The following is a 27,372-nucleotide window of genomic DNA, read 5'->3' on the forward strand; positions in this document are numbered from 1 at the left end:
GGTTCAGGCTTTGAGGGACTTGGGAAGGAAGCCAAGCTTGAGTTGGCCCGGCTCTTTCGGTTGGCAGGTGGGTGCGCACCTGCAGCTCACTTTCCCAGCTCTGCCCAGCCTGCACAACTCTGGTGGGATGAGCAGAGGGTCTGGCGGGGAGGTGCTCGCTGCCTTGGCGAGAACTCTGCCGCCGGGCAGGAGGGCCTGCCTGTCAGCTGCGCTGGGCGCCCCAGGAGAAGCTTTTTGCGCTCTGCCCGGCGCCAGGCAGAGATGGCAGCTGGGTGCTTCTCCCTGGGTGAGCCGATCCTGCGCTGTGGCCCTGAGAGATTTGCCTCCCCATGTGGGGTTGGGCTGCTCTCTTGGGCAGGGGAGTCTTCGTCGTACCGGTAGTAGGGCATCGTTTTTAAAAGAATTGGCTTTGCCTTCAAAGGTAAAGGGAAGGCAGCGACAGGAGCGCCTGAAGCCGAGTGTCTCCACCGGGCTCCGGTTGCAGGGAAGAGCCCTGGCTGGCCGCGCATGGCTGTGCCAAATGCCGCGGTGTTGCTTTAAATGCCGTGGCAGCATGGGGAGAAAGGAAAGCAACGGCGGAAGGTCTCCCAATGCGAAGTGCCCCACCAACGCCGAGGTCAATGCAGACAGAACCATATCCGGGTATGCAACAAAAGTACTTCCTAACGGCCAGCCCCCCCCCACCATTCCCCATTTTGCATGTTTAATATAGGCCTTAATTTAGGGGGAGGGGCTTAATTTGATTTTATGCCTATAAAGCATGCTGGGACTTCCTATTGGGGGAGGCCGTATTGTTGGAGAAACACGGTATCATTTTACTCCTAATTCTTCTTTTCTTTAGCCTAGCCAAATCCAGATCCTGCAGCCATTCTTCTTATGTTTTAGTCTCCAGGCCTTTGACTATCTTAGTTGCTCTTAATTATGAGGGCAATTTAAAAAAAACAACCCTACTATCACAAAACTTGTTTACCTCCCTTCAGACTCTTGTTGTTATCACCCACCAAACTTATGAGTTTCCAGTGACCAAATTTCTCATTTAACATGGCCACTGCTGAGAAACTTGGACATTAAAACAGAGGGCGATATTTTGAGAATTAAAAACAATGTAAAATGGCTGAAGTTTACCATCAGGACTTCACCCATTTTACACTGATTTTAATTCTGTTTTAACTTCTAATTTTAACTTCTAACTTTTATCTTCTTTAATTTAACTAAAAATCGATTTTAAATTCCAAATGAAAACATAGCTAAACAGAATCTAAATTGTTTTACTTGTTGTCAACATCATTTCCCTTTAATGCACCTAAACATACCTATGACATAAAGTGAAATCTTAATCAGGTCATTTTGAAGGAAAGAGAAGAAAAATGTTCTCTCTTCACCATAACTGTAATATTTGCTGTTTATTTATCTTTCAGGCAATTATGGATTCATGATCAAAATGTTGCACCCCATAAGGGCAGTAGATAGTGCAAGGATTATCTAATGTGTTGTTCAGAAGGCATCTTTGAATTCATTGTTTAATTTTAATGGTAACTGCTTTTTCCTCCTTTATTAAGATTTGCTAGTAGCTGCCAATATTCCATATTCTCTATGGAAAATGGGGATCAAATAGAGAAAATACAAGTCTATGTGATTCTCTCTGTGAGTGTCCAAATAGGTTCATAGTGGCTATATTAGTGGCTTTACTTACAATTTCTTTGTAACTAAACTTTTAGGTAACTAAAGCTAAAGGTCAATATTGCAATTAGGCATTCATTCACAGGAAATGAAGTCTAGACCAGGCCACCCATGGTGTAGTTATCAGTCTTACTATACTCTGCCATCAATTCAAATGCATGGAAACACCTTTGAACTTGATAGATCTTTTGTTGTTTCCACCGGGAGTCATTTTCTGAGATGAAAAAAAAACCCCTTCTCCAGTTTTCATCATACAAAGGAAAGGATGGCGATGAAGCAGCTCTAGGGCCTAGCGAATAAAAGCAGCATCTTTTGCTTTCAGCTTCTCTGTAGGTTATCATGTCTATCCAGTTCAACTCTCCCTTTTGTGAAATGATAATCGCTGGAATAGATGAGAAATAAATGCAATCAAGGTGGATGGTCTTTTTTTCTTTGTTTACCACAGAGTTCAGGGAGATCTCATCTCTGCCATTGTTCTCTTTTGAAACTGGGACTTATCTATTCCCATCTTTTTATTAAGAAAAGTCCACATGAGGTGGGCTCGTGGGGTTTAACCACACGGTAGGGGATCTGGCATAATCCTGTTGGAGCTCCATTTATTTTCATAAGTGATGCCCCCCCCCCAGAGGCAACATTCAAAAATTTGTAATTGTAATGGAGAATGCAGCTGTCAGTCACAGTTTGCTCCTGAGCTTCAAGCTGTGTCCATGTGTGTGGGGGTAAGGAGATAGAAGATTGGATGTGACTAGTGCAGGTAAACAAACACCAGTAAAGAAAGGTCTTTTAACCTTAAAGACATTATCAGGGGAGAGATTAAATCAGGTGTCTGAATGTATTTGATCACACTGCTCTGAGACATCATGCCTGGTGTGGCCCTGAATTTATCTTTGGGATGTTGTGTTTTTCATTGACGTGCCATGACGAACAGGCCAGCCAACTGCTCACAAATCTGACCAGAAGATAAATGAGTTCCAAATCAAGGACTCTGTTGAGAAGAAATCTTATCATTAGACTGATTTGTTTTATCTCTTAAGTTCTTATCTCTGTCCATGGGCCTGTACAGTTTGACCTAAAGCACAGGGTGTGTTAATTCAGGATGCCCCTTGTTCTTTGAAGAGATTACTTGCTGCTGGTCATGTTAGTAGTGTAAAGCTAGACAAACCAAAATAAAGATAAATGAAGAGTTTGTGTTGCTGAGGAAAAGTACCCTAAATCTACACAGAGCTAATGGTTTCTACCATATTTGTCCTATTTTAGCACTTCTAAGAAAGACACAGTTTACTCTTGGTATTACATTTCTAATTTAGTTTTGCAGATATCTAAAAGATCATTAAACTGCCATTTATATAGAAGCATACTTGAATTTGGAAGTGAGAAGACACCAAGCCTAGTAGTAGCTATCAAAATGATAAAGACCCAAATGTGGTATTGTAATATAGTTTTTTGCTGTGACTTTACTATCACAGTTCCTCCTTTTGAGGGTGAGGAATTTTCTCCTATGAAAACATACTTTAAATCTAAACAAATTCCCACATTCCAGGGCTTTGGGAATAATTGAAAGTGCCTTCAACATGAAACTGCTTCTTGTGACCTGGCCCTAATTAATTTAGAAAGAATCTGAAAGCAAGATTTCTCCAATGTAAAGAAAATAATAAAAACTGTACAAAATCAAATCTTATTTATAAAGTGAAACAAACAGAATAAAATAAGGATTATAGATATAAAATCAAAAAGATTCCCACCCCCCACTTTTATTTACATGTTCTGTGTCTCCTCCTGAACGCAAGGCATCATGCAAACTACTGTCTTCTCCATTTTTTTCCCAACAGCATCATGTGGTTGGCCTGAGAAGAAGAGATTGGTTAAATGTTATTCATTAAACTTCATCAGCTGAGAATGAACTTGAACTTTGGTCTTTATGGCCCTAACTACTATAATCTCTCAAAAGTAAATATGGAAATAGATGGCAATATAGTTAGTACGGTTCAAAGTCATCCAGTGAGATTTCAGTCCTATGTCATATGCTGAGATATTATATATACTGAGATAATTTTGTTGTATATGCTTCACAATGTCATAAAAATAAATATGGGTCCCCAAACTATTCAAGCTGAAATCAAATGTCTACAATCATTACCTGAAATGATAGACAATTTATTTATGTGTTTGTTTAGTTATCCATCCATCCATCCATTTATTCATTCAATTGAATAAATGGGTAGAGAATCACTTGGTTGACTGGGCAGGTACAGAAACACTTTTACATTCTTACACTTCTACAATTGTAAAACAATTTAGAAAGCATTAAAAGAATAAAAAATATCCACAAAATAAACGAATACACAGCAGCCATGATGATTAATCAACTAACAGTAATGCCAAATAATGGGGCCCTTAACACATTCTGCACCTCAGGCCTGGATACATAGCTAAGTTTTTAAAGCTTTGGGAAAAGCCATCAGAATTGGGGCCATTCTAATCTCCAAGAGGATAATATTCCATAAAACAGGGGTGACAGCAGAAAAAGTCTGTCTTTTAGTTTCTGCCAGTCGACACTCTTTAGTGATGACATCTGCAGCATGCCCAATCTGTTAGATTGCATAGGACATGTAGAAACTATTGGAAAAAGATGGTTTCCTCAGTTAATCTGGTCCTGAGCCATGTAGGACAATCAGTACATTGAATTGTACCCAGCAGCTAGTACAGATCACGGCTACTCCATAGTGATGTTACATGTACCCTATAACTGTCATCAATTGTTTCCTATGTAGCCTCATTTTGCACCAGTTGTAGTTTCCAAATGCTCTTCATGGGCAGCCCCAGGGAGAGCACATTACAGTAATCTAAGTAGGAGACTAAAGGGATATGGGTAAAGGTAAGCAGGAAACCCCAACTCAGGTCCGGCAATGGACATCACTGGAGCACTGCCTAAAGGTGTGTAAAGAGTCTCCTAATCACAGCCCTTACCTGTCATTCAAGCAGGAGCTGTGAGTTTAGGAGGACCCCAGATTGATCACCAGGCTTCTATGGGGTAGTGCTACCCCTCCCAGAACTAGACATGGAAGAACCTTATCTCCAGAAGACCCAAATACCTACAGCTTCTCCATCTTGCTAGCATTAATTTGGAGCCTGTTTCACCCCATCCTACCAGGTGGGGGCTACATCTCCACTCAAACTCTTCCCAGATCATCTTGCATGATATAGCCCATACCACCTCCACAGATTGTGCTTTAATCTGGAGTTTAATGTAGAATGAATATGAGCGATTTTATCCACTATATATGCAGCATATTCCTCACAGTAATGCTTTAGGTGAACTTCAGTATTATTCCCTCTGAAGAGTGACCAGATAGCTCAAAACGGGCCACCGGGTGACTATTGGCAGATGCAAAAAGGGCAGAAAAATAATTATATTTTATTACTCTTACTGCTATGAGGTAGGGCCTAATAGTGTCTCTAGCTCATGCCCTGCTATTTTCATTCCTTATCTTTCACCAGTAGCACTCTAAGCATTTCTTGGCCTGTTTAAGTCCCCTCAATTCCGTTATTCACTCTTTATTACAAGAGAATTGTTATAATTTGTTTATTTAATTTCTGGGGATTTAACTTCCAATTTTACCTCATGATGGAAAGTAGAAACAAATTAATCTGTACTGGGTGCAGAAAGTGCAAGTCCTTAAATTGCACTCAGAAGCCAACTGGTGCAGTTCCCAAATCAGTAAGGTCAGCTTACTGATTTCAAGATATACTTATCAAGATATACTTATCATTGCTTGAGCTATTACATTTTACATCATCTGCAGCTTCCAGCTGTTCTTCAAGAGCATCCCATATAAACCATATTAAAATGGTGCAAGCAGGAGAAAAATAGGCATGAGCAACTGTGAGAAAATCTTCCTGCACAAGATGTAGCTGAAAAAGCCTCCTAGCCAAAGCTTTTACCATCTTCAAATAGGAACTTTGAATTTAGGATAACTCTCAAATTGTGGACCATCTCTAAGCAGGGTATATAATCCTGTTCAGAGTGAAAAATAACATTTCCTTGGAATCAGTATGTCCACAAATATAAAGGTGCTCCATCTTGTAGACCTTCAGTAAGAGTTTGTTGTTCTCCATCCAAACTTTGATAGACACCAGACACTATGGATAGCTTCATATTATCAGTTTATTGATGACAGTAGATCCTATGCTGGTACAGGATACCTCCACCTTAAGTGGCTTCATGTAGATGTCATAAAAGAATGGAGACAACCCTGAGGTACTCCATTAAGAGATCTTTGGGAAGAACATTTGTTCCCTATCAGCACCATCTGAAACCAACACTTCAAGAAACAGGAGAGCCACTGCAAAACATTATTCTTCAACCTTTGCTCAAAGATGGTTCAGAAGAATAGCACTGATGGATGGCATTGTTAGCCACCAAGATATCCCAGGAGATTATATTTACATAACCCTAGCCTCTCCAAAGGCCACCTATGAGCTCAACCAATAGATTTTGTTGCTGTATCCCAGCCTGATTGTCAGGGGTACAAATAATCCACTTTGTCTAGGGTACCTTTGCACCCATAAGACCACTACTTTGTCTGCAACCTCTAAAAAGATAAAAAGGAACCTTGGAGTCTTTCTATAATTATCTAAGAGCATCAAGAGTGAATGAAGTTTTCTTGAGCAGAGAACATACCACAACATTCCTTCAGAGATAAGAGCAATACTTCCTTGCTCTTGTCTCAAAAATTACAGCACATTAGAAAATAAGGGGTGGGAGGTACTTTGGACATAAAACAACAGAATGTAAGAGGTGGGAGGTACTTTCTTCCCAATGCAGGAATCTCATATTAAAAGATGTTATATCCCCAACATCAAGCCTGTTTAAACAGAATTGGAAGGAAGCTCCCATTGCTGCAGTATCTCATATAATAAATATAAGTTGGTGAATAGCTAGAAATTATTACCCAAAGTTCAGTGCTTAGAAAAAGGCAATACTGTGCTAAAGCCACTGTTATGTCCTTGGGGCTGACACCAGTTCCCCATCAGGTCCGCAATTCTTACGGGGGCGTTCTTAGTCCCCATTGGCTGGCTCCCTTCGACAGTCGGCTATAAAAGCCGGCTGCTAGGTTGAGCCAGCTGCTGTTCGCTGGTAGGTCTGCTGTTAGCTGCAGACGTGACAGCCCCCTTTATTCCCATGAATAAAGTGTGTGTTATGACTGAAGCTCTGGTGTGGCCTCCCTTCTTTCCGAACTTAACATTGGCGACGAAGGTGGGATCTGGCCAGCCAGCAGCTATACAAGAGCTGAAAATCATGAATCTGAAGCGCTGAACCGTAGCCGCGACGTTGAGAGCTCGGTCAGCCATTTGAGAGGAAATCGAAGCGGAGCGTGTAGCCGCTCAAGATCACAAACTAGCTGCAAGAGAGTGGGCACTGAGAGCCTCAGCAGCCCAACAACAAACTTGCCAGAATTGCGTGTAGCGAAGCTCCAGCGCGACGCTCACGACCGCTAAATCCAGGTGCGAGATTTAAATCGCTGTCAGCGCGCAGCTGCAGCATCACCGCCTCGCCCTTGTAAGGGCGCGAAATTTAAACGGACGTCAGTTATAGCGTCTGTTCCAGCCGCCAAGGGCTGCGGAGAGCGAGAAAACCCAGAGAGATTCCACGAGCTGAATCACCAGACCGAATTGCACTGCGAGCGCAGCTGCTACCTGTACAACCCAGAGAGAACTCAGAAGCTGAACACTTGTTAACAGCACTACAAACTGTAGCTGCTACCCTTTCCAGGGCCTGTATTCCCAGTGAGACTTATTTTACCTGCCGAAAGCTGAACCAGTCATGAATGCAAATCCGGCGTTCCAGCCATTCAAACCAGACGAAGATAAATGGGACTCTTATAAAAACCGTTTTAACCATTATATTGATGCTGTGGGTCTGGCTGACGCTACAGACAACAAAAAGAAGTCTTTCTTCCTGAGCTACTGCGGGGCCACCGTATTTGACACAGCAACAGCACTGTTCGCCCCAAGAGAACTCAAAAATGTCCCATGGTCTGAGCTACTGGAGACTCTCTCCAATCATTATTCGCCAAAACCGTCACAGATCGCGAGACGCTTCGCCTTTCGCATGAGGAAGCAAGCGGAGGGAGAAACCATAAACCAATATATGGCAGCCCTCAGAACCGCAGCCCTGCACTGTGAATTTAAAGGCTACCTTGATGACATGCTCCTGGACCAACTTGTCTGCGGGGTCAAGGATGCAAGACTACAGAGGCGGTTGTTGGCAAGGAAGGACCTCAATCTAGCACAAGCCATCGAGGAAGCCCTGGCTGCAGAATTGGCAATACAATCAGCGGCTGAAATACAGGGAAGCACCCCCAAAGGTAATCCAGTCACTGTACATTCTGAGGAGGCAGTGAACGAAGAAGAGCCCATCGAGCAATCTGAAGTGCACCGTCTCAAACCATTTAAGCAGCCACAGGTAGGAACTAGACCGAGAGAAGGCAACGTACCTAGGCACACCCGCTGTGCCTCTCCTGTGGGGGTCCCCATGCCAGAGCAACGTGCAGGTTCAAAAGTGCCACCTGCAACAACTGCAGCAGAAGAGGACACATTGCTAGGGTGTGCCAGGCAGCGCACGTGGCTCCACAAAAGCCACCATCTTACGCCCCCTCGGGGCCATCCAGGCAAGTAGAAAACTGTTTTACATGCTATCAAGCTAACCATACCTTCTTAACACCCAATAAAATTAAACTCTCCATTCATTTAGAAGGTAAACCCTGCCTAATGGAGGTCGATACCGGGTCAGCGCTCTCGATTATTTCATGGAGCACGCTCAAGAAGATACGTCCCAGCCTGTCCAGGAAACAGCTGCAGAAGAGTCGCCTATCCTTACGAGACTACCAAGGGAAGAACATTCCAGTAATCGGAACAGGCAAGTTCCTAGTCAAATTCAGAACCTTTAAAGGACACCTGCCATTAGTGGTAGTTGATGGTGCCCTTCCTAGTCTTTTGGGGTTGGATTGGTTCCCCTCTCTTGGCCTTAACTTAACGGGGGTTCATGCTGTCTCGTCCTCTGACACCGACTCACTATTCTCTGATTACGCTGACATTTTCAGTGATGAATTGGGGTGCTACAAGGGCACACCTATTTCTTTCTCAGTGGACCCCCAGGCAGTTCCCATCCGTTTGAAACCGCGGAGAGTGCCATTCGCTCTGCGTTCTAAGCTGGATGCGGAACTAGACAAATTGTTAAAACAAGGGGTCATCGAACCCACGGATTTCGCTAAGTGGGAGACACCTATTGTCACACCCCTCAAAAAAGATGGTAGTATAAGGATGTGTTCAGATTACAAGACCACAATAAATCGCTATTTACAGACTAGCGCATACCCAGTGCCAGTAATTCAGCATTTACTGCACACATTCGAACCCGGAAAGATATTCGCCAAATTGGATATGTCTCAGGCTTACCAACAGTTTCCTGTAGACAACCAAACGGCCGAATTGCAAACCATTGTTACCCATAGAGGGGCTTTCCGATGCAAGCGCCTCCAATTTGGTGTGAGTGTCGCCCCGGGCATATTCCAGTCGTTAATGGAACGGATCCTACAGGGCCTCCCTGGCGTGGTTCCGTACTTTGATGACATCTTGGTTTCCGCCCGGGACAAAACACAGCTTTTCCTCAGAGTTAGAGGGGTGTTGGACAGATTCAGACAGCATGGCCTCAAACTAAAAAAAGAAAAATGCACCATAGCCACTAAACAGGTGGACTTTCTCGGTACCGAATAGACGCCTCTGGCATCCACCGGTAGAATCAAAGGTTAAAGCCATTCACGAAGCGCCCACACCGTCGTCCAAACCAGAACTACAAGCCTTCCTAGGCCTGCTGAACTTCTATGCATCATTTCTGCCGCACAAGGCATCAGTGGCAGAACCACTACATAGACTCTTAGATAAAAATGTTCCATGGCACTGGGGGCCCAAAGAGGAATACGCTTTCAGGGCAGTCAAGTCACTCCTCACTTCAGACGCTGTACTGATCCAATTCAACCAGAACCTACCGCTAGTTTTGGCAGCAGATGCCTCGCCTTTCGGAATTGGGGCCGTATTAAGTCATAGACTACCCAACGGGTCCGAAGCCCCCATTGCGTTCTTCTCTAGAACATTTTCAACGACAGAACGCAACTATAGCCAAATCGACAAAGAGGCCCTAGCTGCCGTAGCAGCTGTTAAAAAATTTCATGAATTTCTATTTGGGCACAACTTCGAACTGGTTACAGACCACAAACCGTTGTTGGGGCTGCTCTCCGGAGAAAAGCAAACACCACAAGTCTTGTCGCCCCGAATGACAAGATGGACTTTATTCCTGGCAGCATATTCATACAAGTTAGTGCACCGTCCAGGAAAAAATCTCAGCCATGCAGACGCCCTCAGCCGCTGCCCGCTACCAACGCCTGTGGAGGATCCGGCCCCAGTCTACACCATCTTTGACACCAGTGAGTTCAGAATTCCAATCACTGCGAGAGACATTGCCTTCCAATCCAGGAAGGACAAACTGATCGCCCAGGTCCTGGACTGGGTACGGAGGGGGTGGCCGGGCAGTAACCCTTCTAACGAATTTTCACCCTTTAAAGTCCGCCAGCAGGAACTTTCCAGTTTACAGGGTTGTCTGCTGTGGGGGACCAGAGTTGTCATTCCAGAATCACTACACAGACCCGTCCTGAAGGCATTACACGAAGGGCACCCCGACATTGTACGAATGAAGGCGTTGGCACGGAGCTATGTATGGTGGCCGGGCACGGACGACGAAATTGCAAAATGGGTAAGCTCCTGCCGTCCCTGTCAAGAATCCCGGCCAGCGCCCCCAGTAACCCCTCCCACCAAATGGGAAAACACCAACGCACCATGGTCCCGTCTACATGTTGACCTGGCCGGCCCATTCCATGGCAAAACATTCCTAATAGTAGTAGACTCATTTTCTAAATGGATCGATGTGGCACTCCTACTATCAACCACCACACGAGCAGTCGCCCAAGCACTGACTCGTTTGTTCATCACACACGGTCTCCCAGACACCATTGTGTCGGATAACGGTCCTCAATTTACGTCCACAGACTTCAGCCGGTATGTCACCAACCTAGGCATCCGGCACATCCTAACGGCTCCCTTTCACCCCTCGAGCAATGGGTTGGCCGAACGAGCAGTCAGAACAACCAAGGAGGCCCTCGCCAGGTTCTCCCAAGATGACTGGCATTCCAGACTCTCTAAATTCCTTATAAGCCAACACTCGACCCCGTGCACGGTCACAAACAAGTCACCGGCAGAGCTACTGATGGGCAGACGCTTAAGGACAATACTAGACAGGCTGCACCCTCACTATTGCCCAGATACACCCATTGGGTCTAACAGTAGGGTCAGGAGTTTTGTCTTACAGGATCAAGTCTTCACCAGAAACTACGCGGGAGACCCGTTGTGGGTACTGGGCAGGATCGTGGCCATCACGGGGCCCAGGTCGTACCACGTCCAGTTAGAAGACGGGCGCATTTGGCGAAGGCACCTGGATCAGTTGAGGAGCCGGCAGAACGAGCATGCCACCACCGACCCAGAGACCACAGCAACATTCCAGGCACCGCATCCGGCACCCAGCTGGGACACTCAGAGTAACCTGCCTCCACCAACCGAACTGAGGGAGCAGACGGCTGACCGTGACAATCCCACAGAATCAACATCCATCCCCAGCAGCTCCCCTACCGCACCGGGAGACCGCAGTGACTCGACAACCCGGCCGGCGACCGGCGAGCAAGGTCGGGTGGCTGGACAGCTACCAAGGGACCAAATCCCCGCTGTCCCGAACTCTGTGCCACCCGCTCCAACACCCGAACTAAGACGATCAGAGCGGCAACACAAACCGCCTTCATACCTTAAAGACTACTCATGTTCGTATCTGGGGGGAAGGGGTGTTATGTCCTTGGGGCTGACACCAGTTCCCCATCAGGTCCGCAATTCTTATGGGGGCGTTCTTAGTCCCCATTGGCTGGCTCCCTTCGACAGTCGGCTATAAAAGCCGGCTGCTAGGTTGAGCCAGCTGCTGTTCGCTGGTAGGTCTGCTGTTAGCTGCAGACGCGACAGCCCCCTTTATTCCCATGAATAAAGTGTGTGTTATGACTGAAGCTCTGGTGTGGCCTCCCTTCTTTCCGAACTTAACAGCCACAGTGCTGATGATCTAGTGGAGGAGGTAGGTATGTTTAAAAAGGAACTGGAATGGATGACTGTAGAGTCTAGTTAAAATTACTAGCAAATCTGTTTAGAAACATGGTGCCAAGAGGTGGTGGGATTCAAATTTTTTTACTACTGGTTCTGTGGGCATGGCTTGGTGGACATGGCAGGAGAAGGATACTGTAAAATCTCCAGTCAGAGGTGGTATTTGGCGGTTCTCCGAACTACTCAAAATTTCTGCTACCGGTTCTCCAGAACTGGTCAGAACCTGCTGAATACCACCTCTGGTGCCAAGGCATGGAAGTTTTGTATCTTATTATTTGATGTCACGATAACTGTATAGGTCTGCTCATTTAGCTAGGAAAACAGCAGGTCCTTCCTCATAAAGGTGTAACCCCTACTCTTCTGCAATTATAACATATTTTCATAAAAAGCTGTTAGCTATGAGTCATACAAATAGCAGCGAAAGTACATTTTTGTTTTCTAACTAGAAATATGTATTTTCCTTGCCTCTTTTACACTAGATACTTTGAAATGAACCAAAATAGCAGCTCTGAGATAAAAATAATGAGGGCAAGGATAGGGTAAGTATGCTTTCTTATTGCTACTTTATCTCATTTTGTTTCTATAAGAGCAGTCAAAAATGTTGAGACGTGAACCCAACTGTTGGGCACAAGTCCAAGTAATTCACATAGAACCCCAAAGTAGTTTATAACTTTCTTTCAAGTTCTACAAATAAAAGGTGCCAACATAAAAAGAATCACATTTTTCTTTGAAATACTGTAATCATACAGTACATTGGATCCATGGCAAGAATAAAAGTTCAGAAGTCTGTGTTTTAGAAGAAATAGCAAACTATGGTCTACTTTTTTGAGATGTTAAGGTTCTAAAGATTTGATCTTTTCTTTTTCTTTTGTTTTCTTCTCTCTTTTCTTCTCTTTTCTTTCTTTTTGTTTCTTTTGACCACAATGTCTGAACAAAATTCCAAAAATTTCACCAACATTTCCTTTGGCTTTTGACCAGAATGAACTTGAAATGAACTCTCATTTGAGATCCAGGAGCTGACTAAGCAAGAATTGATGGATATTTCAATATTCTTAATAGTAAAGCAAGTTTCTTGAGTTGAGAACAGATGGAGATGGTAGCAGACGTAATCATGCACTCCATTGCCTCTTCCCTCAATATCTAACTACAGCAACCTAATTTTATGTAATGCAGAATAGGAACTGTTTGGCCATTCAAATGCTGCTGAATTGCAGTCTTCTAGCAGCTCTGGTATTGGTTTTGTTGCCTGGGACCCAAGGTCCCCATCCTGGTATAATGAGAGTTGATGGTGGTTGAGATACTTGTAGTTAAATGAGGGTTTGGGAAAGTTACACAGGGACTCAAATGTTAGCTTGAGGTCAATTCAAGGTTGAATATTTTTAACACTTTGTAAACTGCTAGTCTTGCAACATATACATTATTTTATTGTTATATGAATGGATAATCTACCCAGTTAGTTTCACAGTCTAAGTGGTGAAAAGTTAATAATCCACTAATAATTAATCATTTAGTTATTATTGATCAATTAATAATTATTATCTGTTCACAACAATATGAAGTCACAGCTGCCAGTTCTTGACTGGTGTTGACCTTAATATGCATTGAGTTCTTTCCAAGAACAGAAGATATCATAATGTATCTCTGTGTGTGTGTGTGTGTGTTTGTGTATGTACACACACACACACATACACACACACACACACACACATATATATACACACACATACAGAGAGGGGGGTAGAGAGAAAGATCAAAGGCCTTTTGTAAGTATCTGTTAGCAAGAATTAAGTCCTATATAGCTGACCATCAGACACTGGAATTTGTGAAGGAATGAAAGAAATAAAAGTAGTTGAGGAAATATGAATAGGATACGATGTCACATTGCTTATACAGAAAAAGAGAAAGTAAAAGTTCTTCTATTTCATGCATTATAACTTGCTTTAAAGAATATTTTCATGCATGCCAGTGGCATGGCCTGACCACAAGAGTTTTAAACTTTAACAAGGATTTCTTTTGAACAAGTTTCAAAAGTTGGAGGAGTCAGTGAGGATTTCAAAAATAACAGTTCAACAAGCAAAATATTTTTCCAATATGTTTTATTATTTACTCTAAATTTTCTGCATAGTGAATAATTAACCTTTGAAACAATTCTTTAAACTCAATTTTCTTATGATGTCTTAGTGTTAAAAGTTCAGGGATTACCACATCAAAGACATAAAATCTGGGGATTTTCAGGACAAATGGTAAAGAGAGGGCTTAAATGTTTGTGTTAAAATGGAAAAATGATGGACCATTATTAACTAGATCTTGCTTTTAGACGAACTGTTTCTTCCCAGTTCATTAAGAAAGTATCATTTAATATCTACTCTCTTCCTTCCAAAATCCGTAATCACAAAGTGAATTTGTATTCGGAATATTGCCCTCAAGTAAATGCTGACATTCTCTCAACACATTTTTCTCATATATATTTTAATAGTAGTAATTAAAACCTTCTTGGGCAACTTATAAAATTATCTTACATTTCTGGCAAACTGTCACATTTCCCCCTGGTACCTAATGAATACCGACATTTATGTAGAATGTATCTGGGCTTCATTTACAAAACACTTTGAATAAAATTAGTCTTCACTAGGAATTAATCACAACTTTGGAAGGCATTTGCCTCAAGGGGCTGACTGATCTCAGTCATTAACTCAAATCCTTAATCCATAGTTTACATATCAGTCATGCATATTTTTAAAACATAACAAGACTGATATTTCAGAGTCATAGATATTAAATGGTTCACTGTTTCCTGTTCATTGTCAACCAGTCTTCTATCATTTATATTACAGATAGAAATCCTAGGTGAAGGCAGGGGTTAAAATATCAAGAATATGATTGATTGAAAAGTTCAACACCTGGTTAACAGATGGAAAATAAGTACATATGTTATACTGATAAGGTGGCACTTCATGCTTGCAAATTCAAATAATTTTTTAAGAAAGCTAAGGTACTTGGTATTTTGGAAAAAGAAAAAAACCTTTAAATTGGTTGAGGAAACTCAATAAAACAATGTTTCCAAGAAAACAATACACAATGTAAACAACTAATTACATTCCTTTAACTCTAGGGTGGACCAGATGCTGGGCTGATCATTCATTATTTTATTAGATGTCAACCAGTGTCTTAGTCTCCTCAGCCAGATGTCTCAGTTCAGAGGAAACTATTTTCTCCATCACAATATCAAATTAGAAAATCCATACCCATATTTACAAATCAAACCATAACTATATACAATAAAGAAATTACTTACTTATTTAAAACAGACGTGCACGTTGCCTCAGTTAATTTTGAAACTGAAATATGACTAAAACTACTAACACAATTTAGTAGATTTAATCATATTTCCTCTACTAATGGAATCACATCTATTAGCCTTCAAATCTCATCCCAAGTGTGAGAGAGATACATTACATTTTTTTGACAAAATATTACATTTGGTTTAATTTTCTACCCAAATTTCACCTCATTCGGTGAAGAAATATTTTGACATTTCCAGACCATCAGCTTTTCCTCAATCAAGCCTGTTGACCTCATATTGAAAGAACTTGTAATCACCACAATATAGACACATACACTTGAGTGTGTATGTGTATGTGTGTGTGTATTTGTATGTATGTGTATGTATAAAGATGTATATATGCATAATTTCATGGTATTCTGATTGCATGTCTATTTTATTAAGGAGAAACTGGAGGAAAAAAAGGAAAGAAAAAAGGAATGTACCAAAGAGCTGCTCTCAGAAATCAGTCATACTCATTCTTGTTCTGGTGTCTAAGTCTTAGTTCCACATCAAACAACTTGTACTATCTTTTTAGCTGCAGATTTGTGGAGGAATCCATAGAGGCCTTAAAATTAAAGCCTCTTTTCTGAGGCCTGCATTGGCATTTAAAAGTAGAATGTTAAACCCTTCCAAGATAAGGTGTAGCTTATGGTCCCCAACATATGGCTGCTTGGTAATCCAGTTTTACAGATATCACACATACACACAAACTCACACCCAATCTCCACCTCCTAAATGTTCAGACTTTAGCCTGCTTGGTGCCACTGAATCCTCACCACCACCACCACTGAGGGTTTTTTCATTGCTTTTGAATGGGCTGATTTAAAGAAAGAGGTATCAGTTTCACACAGTAAGAAGAGAAAAGCAAAAGGAAATAATTAACCCAGCCTGTTTGCTATCTTCTCTTAATCTAATCTCATCCAATTTTACCCCATGAAATTAATGAGTATGTGCTCTGCACTAATTTACCATCTGCACTTCAAGTATGTTGAAACATTTGTGCCTGAGTGTCCAGCTTTGGATTCTAAAAAAAGACTTTTGGGGCAAAGAGGAATGAAAAGTAAGAGTGAAATATGGGCTGGCTTTTATGGCGGCATTTGAGGAATTGGATAATTAATCCAAGTTCTGAGAGTTATTATCCCAAAGTTATTGAGCTTGACAAGTCTGTTTCTGGACATATCTAATCCTGAATGAATTGCTATTAAGTCCTTGACTTACGACCCCAATTGAGCCCAACATTTAGATCATTAAGTGAGACCTTTGTTAAATGAGTCAAGCATCTGATCATGTGATCATGGGGATGCTGCAAATGTTGTAACTGTGAAAAACAGTCCTATGTCGTATTTTTCAATTCTGTTGTAACTTTGAATGGTCACTAAACAAATTGTTGTAAGTGGAGGTCTACCTGTAATTCACTGAGATAGCCAGTGCATTTTCTCAGCATCAGTCATACTTCTCCTAACATGACTTTGGTGCCTTGAAAGTTATGCCCTTCACCATTTTCATCTTTGTCCCTTTTCCATTTCTTTGGGAAATGTTGTGATAACAGAGATATTCTTTGTCTGCAGATTTGTTTCTTCAACTCTAAATAGTCCAAATCTGGAAGGAAGAAGAAGAAGAAGAAGGAGGAGGAGGAGGAGGAGGAGGAGGAGGAGGAGGAGGAGGAGGAGGAGGAGGAGGAGGAGGGGCAAGTTAGAAGAATCACCTGCTTGATGGTTTGGAATTCTAAGAGTGGTAGTCCAATATTTCCAGTGAGAAATATTGGAACAGCTGTTACATTCCAGCACTTCTAACGTTTTAATCTAATCTTCTGTCATAACCATAGGTTGCCTGTAATTTCAGACTGTTTGGAGTCAACCCAATCTCAGTTGGCCATTTGGAGTTAACCCAATCTCAACAGGGCATTCAGAGACACATTAACAGAACTTTGCAGAAAATCAGTGATGATGTTGTGACTTACCTGTAATGGAATGTAAGAAAGACCTTGGAAAACTGGGCAAAGAAACACTGCCAAGGGAATAGTTAGAGAAGAGGCAGTATAGCTCACAGATGGTTAGTGAATCAGGCAAGAGACTCAGAAGAGGCCCTGCCTAGTTTCTTGGACAGTAAAAGAGACAAGAAATGTATTCTCAGGCTTGCCAAATCCTGTCAATATAGCTTTACAATAAGATAGAATTAGCTCCTCTGGTTGTGATTCCTATCTGGTTTACCCTCCAAGGCTAACATCACCCAATTTCCAATGATGGTCTAGATTCTGACCAGCAATTCAAAACACTGCTTCATAGCCATTTTCCTCTCACAGTTCCCTCACAGATCAATATTTTGATATGGTTCAATAATGATCCAAGAACTTATGATAAATCGTCTTCCATCCTAGAAGTCAAATAGTTCAGAAATCTTATTTTGTTTGCCCAAATGCCTCTCCCAGACTGTGTATCTTTTTTCCCAAGGGGATAATTGTTTTAATGCTGTACTGGTTAAGAAATTGGATGAGGACTGAGGAGACCATGTTTCAAGTCTACTTTCAGTCAGGAAAGCTCACTGAGTGGCTTTGTGCCACTCATCTCTCTCAGTTCATAAGGTTATTCTTGTAAGGAAGATGGGGAGATGGAATACTACATATATTCATGGAGAAAGGTGTGATATCACTCAAAAATATACATACATACCAAGCAGCATCTTTATTATTCAGTCAACGTCATTAGAAAAACATGGACATTCACTGAGTAGAACTCTGACCTTAGTCTCTGAGGAGACTAATTGGTGTTTTGCCCATTAAAACTGCTTTTTTAATTTATCTTTTGTATTCTATAAAATCATGCAAGAAGCAAGGAGAATCTATTTTATAACATTCAGTGAGACCAAGAATATCTAGTTGAAATCATTTTCCAAGCAACAATCTCTGCATCTACTTTATCTTCTTTAAGTGATATGCAATTACCTTTCCTTTATTCTTCCTCTTTTCACAATAAACACGTTTTTATATGTAGTATGTTGGTTATATTGTTTTAAAGGAACATTCTTTTAAAAGCTATTCACTTATTAAGCAAGACTGCACTGTCATTCTCTTGCATTTCAAGATATACCCATGATAAATGAAATTGTTTTCTTCTAGGCCCAGGAAGTCACATTCCAAGTTCCTTCCTTTCCATTATTGTGGGACAAGATGAAGGGCAAAAGGATAGGGAATCTGTAGTTCGGTAGACTAAAGCGGGGGTCTCCAACCTTAGCAACTTTAAGACTTGTGGACTTAACTCCCAGAATTCCTCAGCCAGCTTTGCCAAGGTTGGAGACCCCTGGACTAAAGCATTTTAGAAGGATCAGCCTCATTTACAGCAGCCTATTGCCATTATGATTCCTGTTTCATTGGGAAACTCTGAACAGGGGAGTCCTCCACAGTGGTTTTAATTATCTCTTTGGTCAGCTCATAGCAGAGACAAGCTCTTGCATCCAAGGCCTGAAGAAAAGGCAGAGCTAGGTTGGTAAAGCAGCCACAATATAAGACAGTAAAAACATCCTTAAAACCATTGTGATTTCCTAGTTGAGGCCATGCCATAAAGCTAGAGTGCCAGTTCTGTGGGAAGAATGGCTGAATACATAGACTATATCTGAGGATGCAGATGTTATTCAACAGCAGGCTTAAGAACCTTCTAAGGCCAGAAAAGAAATATGCTGGTATAAGACGCACCCTTATCAGTCCAGCTAACTAATGACCTGCTACATGTCATGTATAAAGAATATATTAATGCTTGCATAAATATTTTCCTAATGTCTGCTCAGCTAATGTCCCCTTGGCAAATAACCAGGGGATAGTAAATGACACTCACATTTCTGTTTATTTAAGGTTTACTTTCCCTTGTTGTGTTTTATTTGAGCCATCATGTTCAAGGGGCAGCTCCAGCGGGTGGTGAAGCAGATTCTTGTAAAACAATCTTTGTTTTCTTTGCAGAAAATCAAAGCTGTTTATATGACATGATTTCACTGCCATGACAGTAGATTATTTTGGGTGACTCTAAAATGTTTCAACTGTAGCCAAGCAGTAGCAAAATTGAGGAGGAAGGCGGGAAAAACTGCAGCGAGAAATAGACTTGTCTGTTATTTGGTTGTCCTGGTTTTATAAAGCAGTCGTAAAAGTTTTCCACTCTCCCTTCTTGTTCATATCCCCTTTGAGCTATACTATTACCTCAGTTTCTTTTATTCAGCTTACTGGGGATCTTCCATTAAACACATGATTTACCCCTCTGTTAAAGAAGAACTGAATAAGAATCCTGCATGGTTTTATTTCCTCTTTCCAAGCTGAGAACCAAAATGAAACTCCACAGGACAATTCAATCCTCAGGTAGAATAGAGGAAATCTAAAGTTACACTGCCTAGATTCAAAACAGGCATGTGGTCCAAGACATCTCTGAGAAGATGCAGCATAAAACAAGCTTTGGTTTATATTCTTTGGGAAAGAGCCAAGCGGTTCCAGCCACTCTAGCCTGCACTGATGGTTTTCCAGTGAAAAATGAATTGCATTAAAGTTCAAGAAAGTTTGCAGAGATGCCGTGGGATTTTGCAAGCTGAATGTTGAAAGTGTCAAAACTCATCATTTTGCAAATAACTGTGTACACCATGGGAACTTCATGTGGCTATGACAAGGGGGAGTAATTAGCTTTTTAAGATTAAAAATATCAAAAAACAATATGCATCATTATAAAAAGGCCATTCTTTCTGTCTGTGATTTTTAAAAATGGTATATTCTGCTAACAAAATGAAACATAGCCCAGTTTCAACTGTTTTGCAGAAACAATGTTGTTTATCAAGATTATGTGGGTGCTAGATCAGAAGGTGGGGGCGTCTATGCTTTCTTTCATATGATTTTGATTAACCAAGGGCCACCATTGATAGAGTAATAACACAATGTTCTAATATAATTGGGCCAGGCTGGGATTTCCAATAGGCTAAACTATGTATGTTTAATTCTCCACCTTCCTATTCCTTACCTTGATTAAGAAGCAACATAACCAGTATTATTGTTATAGTAAACCAAATAGCACAATCATTAGGACCTGATCTAATTAGGGACTTAGAAATGTTCAGGAGTTTTGTATTTTTGAATATACATTTCATATATGATTGGTTTCTGTTTAAACCTTAAAATCAACATATGTGTCAGGGTTTCAAGTAACTGTCACAATATGTAAATTAGGGATGAAACCAGCAGGCATGATTGTATTTTAATTTATGATTCTCTGTGTGACTTTTTGAAATATAAAGTTCGGTATGATATTAATTATGACAAAAACAAAATTCTCCTCAATTTTTATGGACTTATCTGTTTCCTAAATCATATCCTAAATCTTGTTGGATGTGTTCAGTGATATGGCTAAGATGAGGAGCAGTGATGGGATTCAAATTTTTTTTACTACCGGTTCTGTGGGCGGAGCTTGGTGGACATGACAGAGAAGATACTGTAAAATCTCCAGTCATAGGTGGTATTTGCCAGTTCTCCGAACTACTCAAAATTTCCATTACTGGTTCTCCAGAACTGGTCAGAACCTGCTGAATACCACCTCTGGTGAGGAGGTTATCTACCTAGCCCAGTCTGCTTCAGGGATATTACCTGTTAAATTGTCAAACATATTATAACTAAGTCAAAAATTGCTTGGAGAAGCTGGGTTATCCAGAAAAGAAAAGAAAAAATAAAACAGGAAGGACAGCCCAAAGCAAGTCTGGCATGGATCAGGCTTTGCATGCATAGGCATAGTCAAACCTCTGAATGGATCATGCTTTGGAAACAGCCAGCTTGTCCAGGCACAGCAGGGGGAAAAATGATTGAGTTTATCTTACTTTTAATCATATTAAAATATTGAGACTGAAGCACCTAGTAAAGGTTTTAACTTCCATTGATTCTTTTTAAATATAATTTCATTGTGCATGCTCCTGGCTTCTGGATGAATTTTTCTCCCAAAGTTTTATATATATGCTTGTCTATTCAGTAAAATCTGTGACAAAATTTGGAACAAAATTATATTATATTAAGCCAGTTCTGCTAGAGTGAAATGTAGCCAGTGAGCTGAGAATTGCAGCTGCTCTTAACTAATAAAGCCTTTACAGTTGTTTTATTATTTGTGTGTCATATCATCAATATTACAAAAAAAGGAGGGGTAAATAGGGAGAAATGTTTTTTCTAAACATTTACCATCAGTAGTCAAGAGGTTTCAAGTGATTTCTTCTTTTATTTTCAGTTCTTTGAGTGAAGCAATCAGGCTAAAAACTTTCTAACACTTTATTATTAAGAAATGCTATCTAGCGCTAAAAGAATTTTTCCTGCCAGTCTTACATTCTAAAACCTCAAGGGTTTCTATTGAATTTCCATTGAATCAAATGTTATTATTAAAAAAAGATAATATGTGAAATCAAGACATTGAAAAAAGTGAATCCTATTTGAAATGTTATAGTTCATGGCAGCATAAAATATAAGAAACTCTTTAACTTATTGGCATTGTGTTTTTTATCTTTGTTAGAAGATAAAATACATTTTAAAGACACGTGCATATGTCTTGATTATTAGCTGCTTTGATATTTCTCATTATGAAGGGTTAAGATGATGAATTATTGCTGGAACCATTTGTTGTTTAATTAAGATAACATCCTTGAACAAAAATATTTAACTTGACAGATATATGGAATACAATTTCTTATCAAAGTCAACAAAGGATTGTGATTATTGTAATACAAAACATCTGGGAGTCCAGGATTACCTATTAGTTAGCTAAGAGATAAAATTATTGAGTTAAATGGGTTTATTCTGCCCAATGAATCCAATCAACACTTTGTACAGGATTTAACATTAAAGTATTTCTGATAATTTTCTATCCAAGAAAGAGAAGATAACTTCTTCCCTAAGTTACTCTTTCAACATACTCTTTACTTTAAAATATTTTTGCTTAACATTAATGTGGAATCTATCTCTCTTTTAAGACAGCATTCTGGGTGTTTGTCACTAGCTTATAGTCACAATTATTCTTAAATGTGTACTCCACAAATATTAGAGAGGTAGCAATTGTAGGTATAATCCATGCAGGGAAGCACTCTGTTGTATGGAGTTCATACAGGGGTGGGATCCAACCGGTGTAACTATCAGTTCGGTAGCTATGTGTCGTGCGTGCATGCAATTAACAAACTGCTGAGCTACCCGGACAGCTGAGCAGCGCTGTGCACAAGTGTGCAGCATTTGAAAAAGCACTTTTTTCCTGCTTTTTCAACTGCAGTTGTGCCACGCAAAGCAGCTGAGGGTGAAAAAGCAGGAAATAAAGGACAGGTAAGAGCCCTGGTCAGCGGATGGGCCAAAACAGCACCAGACACAGAACCGGTTCTGTATGTGCTGCTCTTCAGAGCTACCGGTTCTACAGAGCCAGACAGAACTGGTAGAATCCCACCTCTGAGTTCATGCTATTCAACTCTTTGAGATGCTCCATGCCACTCTGATTGCCACCTTTGATACACCTGGAAACCAGAACAAACTTTTGAACATCTGCATATAACTTCAGGAATACCTTCTGAGAGGCTATATTACTTCTCACACAGCTTTTCTAGGTCACATCACTTGAGGCACTGCAGGAGCTAATCATTGTCTTGAAAGTTCTCGTTGCTCTAACAAATATTAAATGGAACAAAACATCTTTATTTATAGTCAACATTGTCTCTCACTCATATTAAACTTATAAAGTAAATCATAAGCTACTTGTAGTAGCTGGCCTTTATTTCAAAAGGTTTGATGGCATGTTAACAATTCCCTTCATTCAGAAATTTGTTTGATGATGATAGCCAAAGAATTCAGTGGGAATGGCCTTCTTTCATCCATAGGCACAGTAACAGCATTGGCCAAACTTCTCTGACTGGCTGCATTTTAATTCATAATTAGGAAATCCCCCAAATTCATGCCATTTCTCAAGCTAACTAGAAATTTCTATCAGAGTGAGAAGCAAGAGCTGAAGACAGAAGCCTGAAGATGATGAATGAGACTTCATCGAAACGTTGCCTAGATACTTCGAATCTTACGCGGGAGAAAACCCGAACAACCAAAGATCCACATACAAATACCGCGAGAACCTCAGAAAATATATATATATATATATATATATAAATATAAATATATATATATATAAATATATATAAATATATAAATATATAAATATATAAATATATATATAAATATATATATATATATATATATATATATATATATATATATATATATATATATATATATATATATATGGATCTTTGGTTGTTCGGGTTTTCTCCCACGTAAGATTCTTGTTCTCTGTCTCAGAGAACAAGAAAACGGCAAAGCCCTCCTCCCATATATAAAAGGCACCACAGACAAAATCAGCAAAATCCTCCAAAAACACAACATTAAAACAGCATTCTGCACAAACAGAAAAATATCCACCATCCTAAGAAACCCCAAAGACAAAATCGAATTAGAAAACCAAGGAGTATATGAAATCCCCTGCACTGCCTGCCCCGCCACATACATTGGACAAACGAACAGAAGAATAAGTGCACGTATTGAAGAACATAAGAACTCAATCAAAAAAGAAGAAACGACCTCTTCCCTGGTCCAACACCTCAAAACCACAGAACATGAGATTGACTTTAAAAATACCAGAACCATCGCCAAAACCAAACACTTCAAAAGCAGAATAATCAGAGAAGCCATAGAGATAGAAAAACGCCCACACAGCATGAACAAACGAGATGACACCTCCCGCCTTCCAGCCATTTGGAAACCCGCCCTCATGAACAGACAAGTACCTAACATGAAGAATGACACCAGACCCACACCCATGAGAGCCACACAAGATGCCACCACCACACTTCCATGTAGAAAACAGACTCACATCCACTCAGAAGATGACACACGACCACAGACCAGAAGCTGCACTGCAGCTGCATCACTACCCACCTCAAACCCCTCCGAGCCATATACAAAGCAAACCGACACCCACTATGAAGATGCAGCACGACCACGAACTCGAAGCCAAACAGCAAGATCACAGCTCACCAACTCAAATCCCCCAGCAACTAAGACTAACCTGAGCACAACCAAGCCCCCACCTTAACAGAACATGCCTCCAGCCAATCAGAACACGGCCAACCCTCCAACCAATCAGAACACAGCCAAACCCCCTACCAATGAGAACACACCCCCACCCAATCAGAACACAGCCAAGCCCCCACCCAATCAAGTCCCACCCCCACTAGCAGTTAAAAGGAAGAAGCAGCTGCAATCTCACATCAGTCTGAGAAGCAAGAGCCGAAGACAGAAGCCTGAAGATGATGAATGAGACTTCATCGAAACGTTGCCTAGATACTTCGAATCTTACGTGGGAGAAAACCCGAACAACCAAATATATATATATATATATATATATATATATATATATATATATATATATATATATATATATATATACACACACACACACACACACACACACACACACACACATAAATAATATCATTTTTAATTAATGAGAATCATGTAAGGTGGGGGTGTCAAACTCGATTTCATTGAGGGCCATGTCAGGGTTGTGTTTGACTTCAGAGGACCAGTGGGATGAGCATGGCCATAGTGGGCATGACATAGGACTCATGTTGGAGGTACCTGTGGTAGCCACATACTAATGCAGGACTTGAGATCCTCACTCACTCTCATTATATCCTTCCTCCCTTAATTCATTCATTCCTTCATTCATCATTCCTTCATTCTTCATTCCTTCATTCTTCTTTCTTCCCCTCTTATTTTTCCTTCCTTGTTCTCTTCTCATCTTTCTTTTTCTTTGTCTTTCCTCTTTCCCTTTCTCCTTTCCTGTCCCTTCTTGCATCCTCAAATGCAAAAGGGGTAACATTTCTAATTTTGTTTTGTTTTTAGTTTATTTTGATAGCCTGCTGCCAGCAAAAACGAAGCCCAGGGTGGCCATGCACAGCCCCCTGTGCCCCATTTTGCTGGCAGAGGGCTGCAGGAGGCTGTTGTGGCTGAAAACTTTCACTGGCAGAGGCATGGAGGGCCAGTCCTTTGCTGTTTCCACACAGGCCACCTGGGCAAGATCTAACCACCCCGCAGACCAGATCTGGCCCCCAGGCCTGCATTTGACACCCCTGATGTAAGGCATACCAAGGTTTTAAAATAGTTTTTTAAGATGTCTATAACAATGTCCATATTTTTGAAGAGGGAGGTAGAAAGTGTTTGAATGTAATCTGTAAGCCATCCTGTGACTGTTCTATATTTGAATTAAGCCATATGATGCTTTCCAAACAACACCTAAGGAAGTAACACCTCCCTAATCATTTTGACTATTACTCATTGTAATAATTTTCATGGGTGGCAGGAAACTAAATTCCAGTTTGCACCTTCTTCTTATAATAGTGGGGTTGATTTTAGCATTGAATCACAGTATGGAACAACCTTCTTTTGTAAAAAAAAAACAAAATCCCTAAAGGATAGCTGCCAAAGGAAATAAAATGAATACTGGGGGAGACCATAATAAAGCAAAGACTCAACTTGAAACAGGAAAAAAATGTAATATCCAATTCAATATATAGCAATCACCCTCTGGCAACCTTATTTGCCAAGTAATTATGAGTTCTTTTCCATTCTCCCCCTTCCCTGCACTATAATTTAAATATGCTTACATCCTTTTTACTCAAAAGTTGTAAAATGAAAGGTTGACAGACTTGTACTTCTCTTTATGAATGCCTTATTTTAAAACTGTTAGTATTCCCACAAATAAGGCAGCAGTTGCAAATGTGTAAAGCTCTTGGAGAAGGGAGACATCATAGAATATAGCTATCCTATTATGTTAGTCATGATACTTTAGCTAGTAGCAGAAATCAGCACTTAAAGGGAGGGGGAAACGCTTATCAAGATGCATCCGAAAGAATAAAGTCCTAAATCCCACCGAAATCCCAGCAAGGCTTACTGTAGCATTTTATAGTATAGCCTTGGCTCCATAATAACTGGATCAATGAAATATGTTACTGAAACACTATGATTCATGTGCTACCAGAGAGAAAGAGAATAAAATTCCTCAAAGGCTTACATTTAACAGACCCAGTCATGTATATAATTAAATAAACTGCACCCAGTGAGTTGTATTGTATAGCACTTACAACAAGTCAACTGATCTATTTTTGCGTATCTGGTCTTCCAAGAAAGAAATATGAAAACAAAGAGAGGCTGAATAGCAAACTTGGGGATTCACTGTCAAAACCTGGCATTCCTGAAGTCAAATCTCAAACAACAATTTGTTGTAATGATTGAGTCACACTTATTGTTTCCTATCTTGGATGAGTGATATTGTAGGATGAGTGATGGATGAGTGATGTTGTAGGCTTTGCCAGTAGGTTTTGGGGTGCAGGGTCTCACAGTATGTTAGGAACTTTGGGGTGGTTCCAGTGATAATTTTTGACATAATTAGTGTATTGTCAAAACCATTGATAAAATTAAAGCTGAATTAAGCATGTTGAGGAAAGAGGGTCTATTAATTACATTGAGATTGAAATATTTAAATAATTGATGGGTGTTTTCTGATAGCTACTTAGAAGGAAACTAATGTCTTCTGGAATATAATGTTTGAAATGCCAATCAGCTTGGATGATCAGTATGGAAAACGGTCTGGTTTGGTTCTGCACCCCAACAGGACAGACGCAGACTTCAGAGGATAATTAGGACTGCAGAAAAAACAATTACCAGCAACCTCCCTTCCATCAAGGACTTGTTTACTGCACAAGTCAAAAAGAGGGCTGTGAAAATATTTACAGACCCCTCACATCCTGGACATAAACTGTTTCAACTCCTTCCCTCAAAACGATGCTATAGAGCACTGCACACCAGAACAACTAGATATAGGACAATTTTCCCCAAATGCCATCACTCTGCTAAACAAATAATTCCCTCAATACTGTTCAACTATTTACAAAGTCTTCATTACTATTACTGTTAATCTTCTCATCACTCCTTATCACCCATCCCCTCCCACTTGTGACTGCATGACTGCACCTTTTTTGCTTGTATCCTTATGATTTATATTGACTGTTTCCTAGTATGATTTGATTGCTTATTGTAC

At 40.6% G+C, this 27,372-nt stretch overlaps 1 long non-coding RNA gene across 1 annotated transcript in view; it reads right to left on the reverse strand.

The window, feature by feature from the left end:
- LOC148126134 (uncharacterized) overlaps positions 1–27,372 on the reverse strand; it is a 119,064-nt gene that overhangs the window by 4,052 nt on the left and 87,640 nt on the right. Inside the window, exon 4 of the long non-coding RNA XR_015742869.1 lies at positions 3,440–3,524. This is a non-coding gene — a long non-coding RNA (uncharacterized LOC148126134). The remainder of the gene's footprint in view (positions 1–3,439; positions 3,525–27,372) is intronic.

Source organism: Pseudonaja textilis, chromosome 3, assembly GCF_049901715.1.
Source record: "Pseudonaja textilis isolate UNSWEBS1 chromosome 3, rPseTex1.2, whole genome shotgun sequence".
Classification (NCBI taxonomy): domain Eukaryota; kingdom Metazoa; phylum Chordata; class Lepidosauria; order Squamata; family Elapidae; genus Pseudonaja; species Pseudonaja textilis.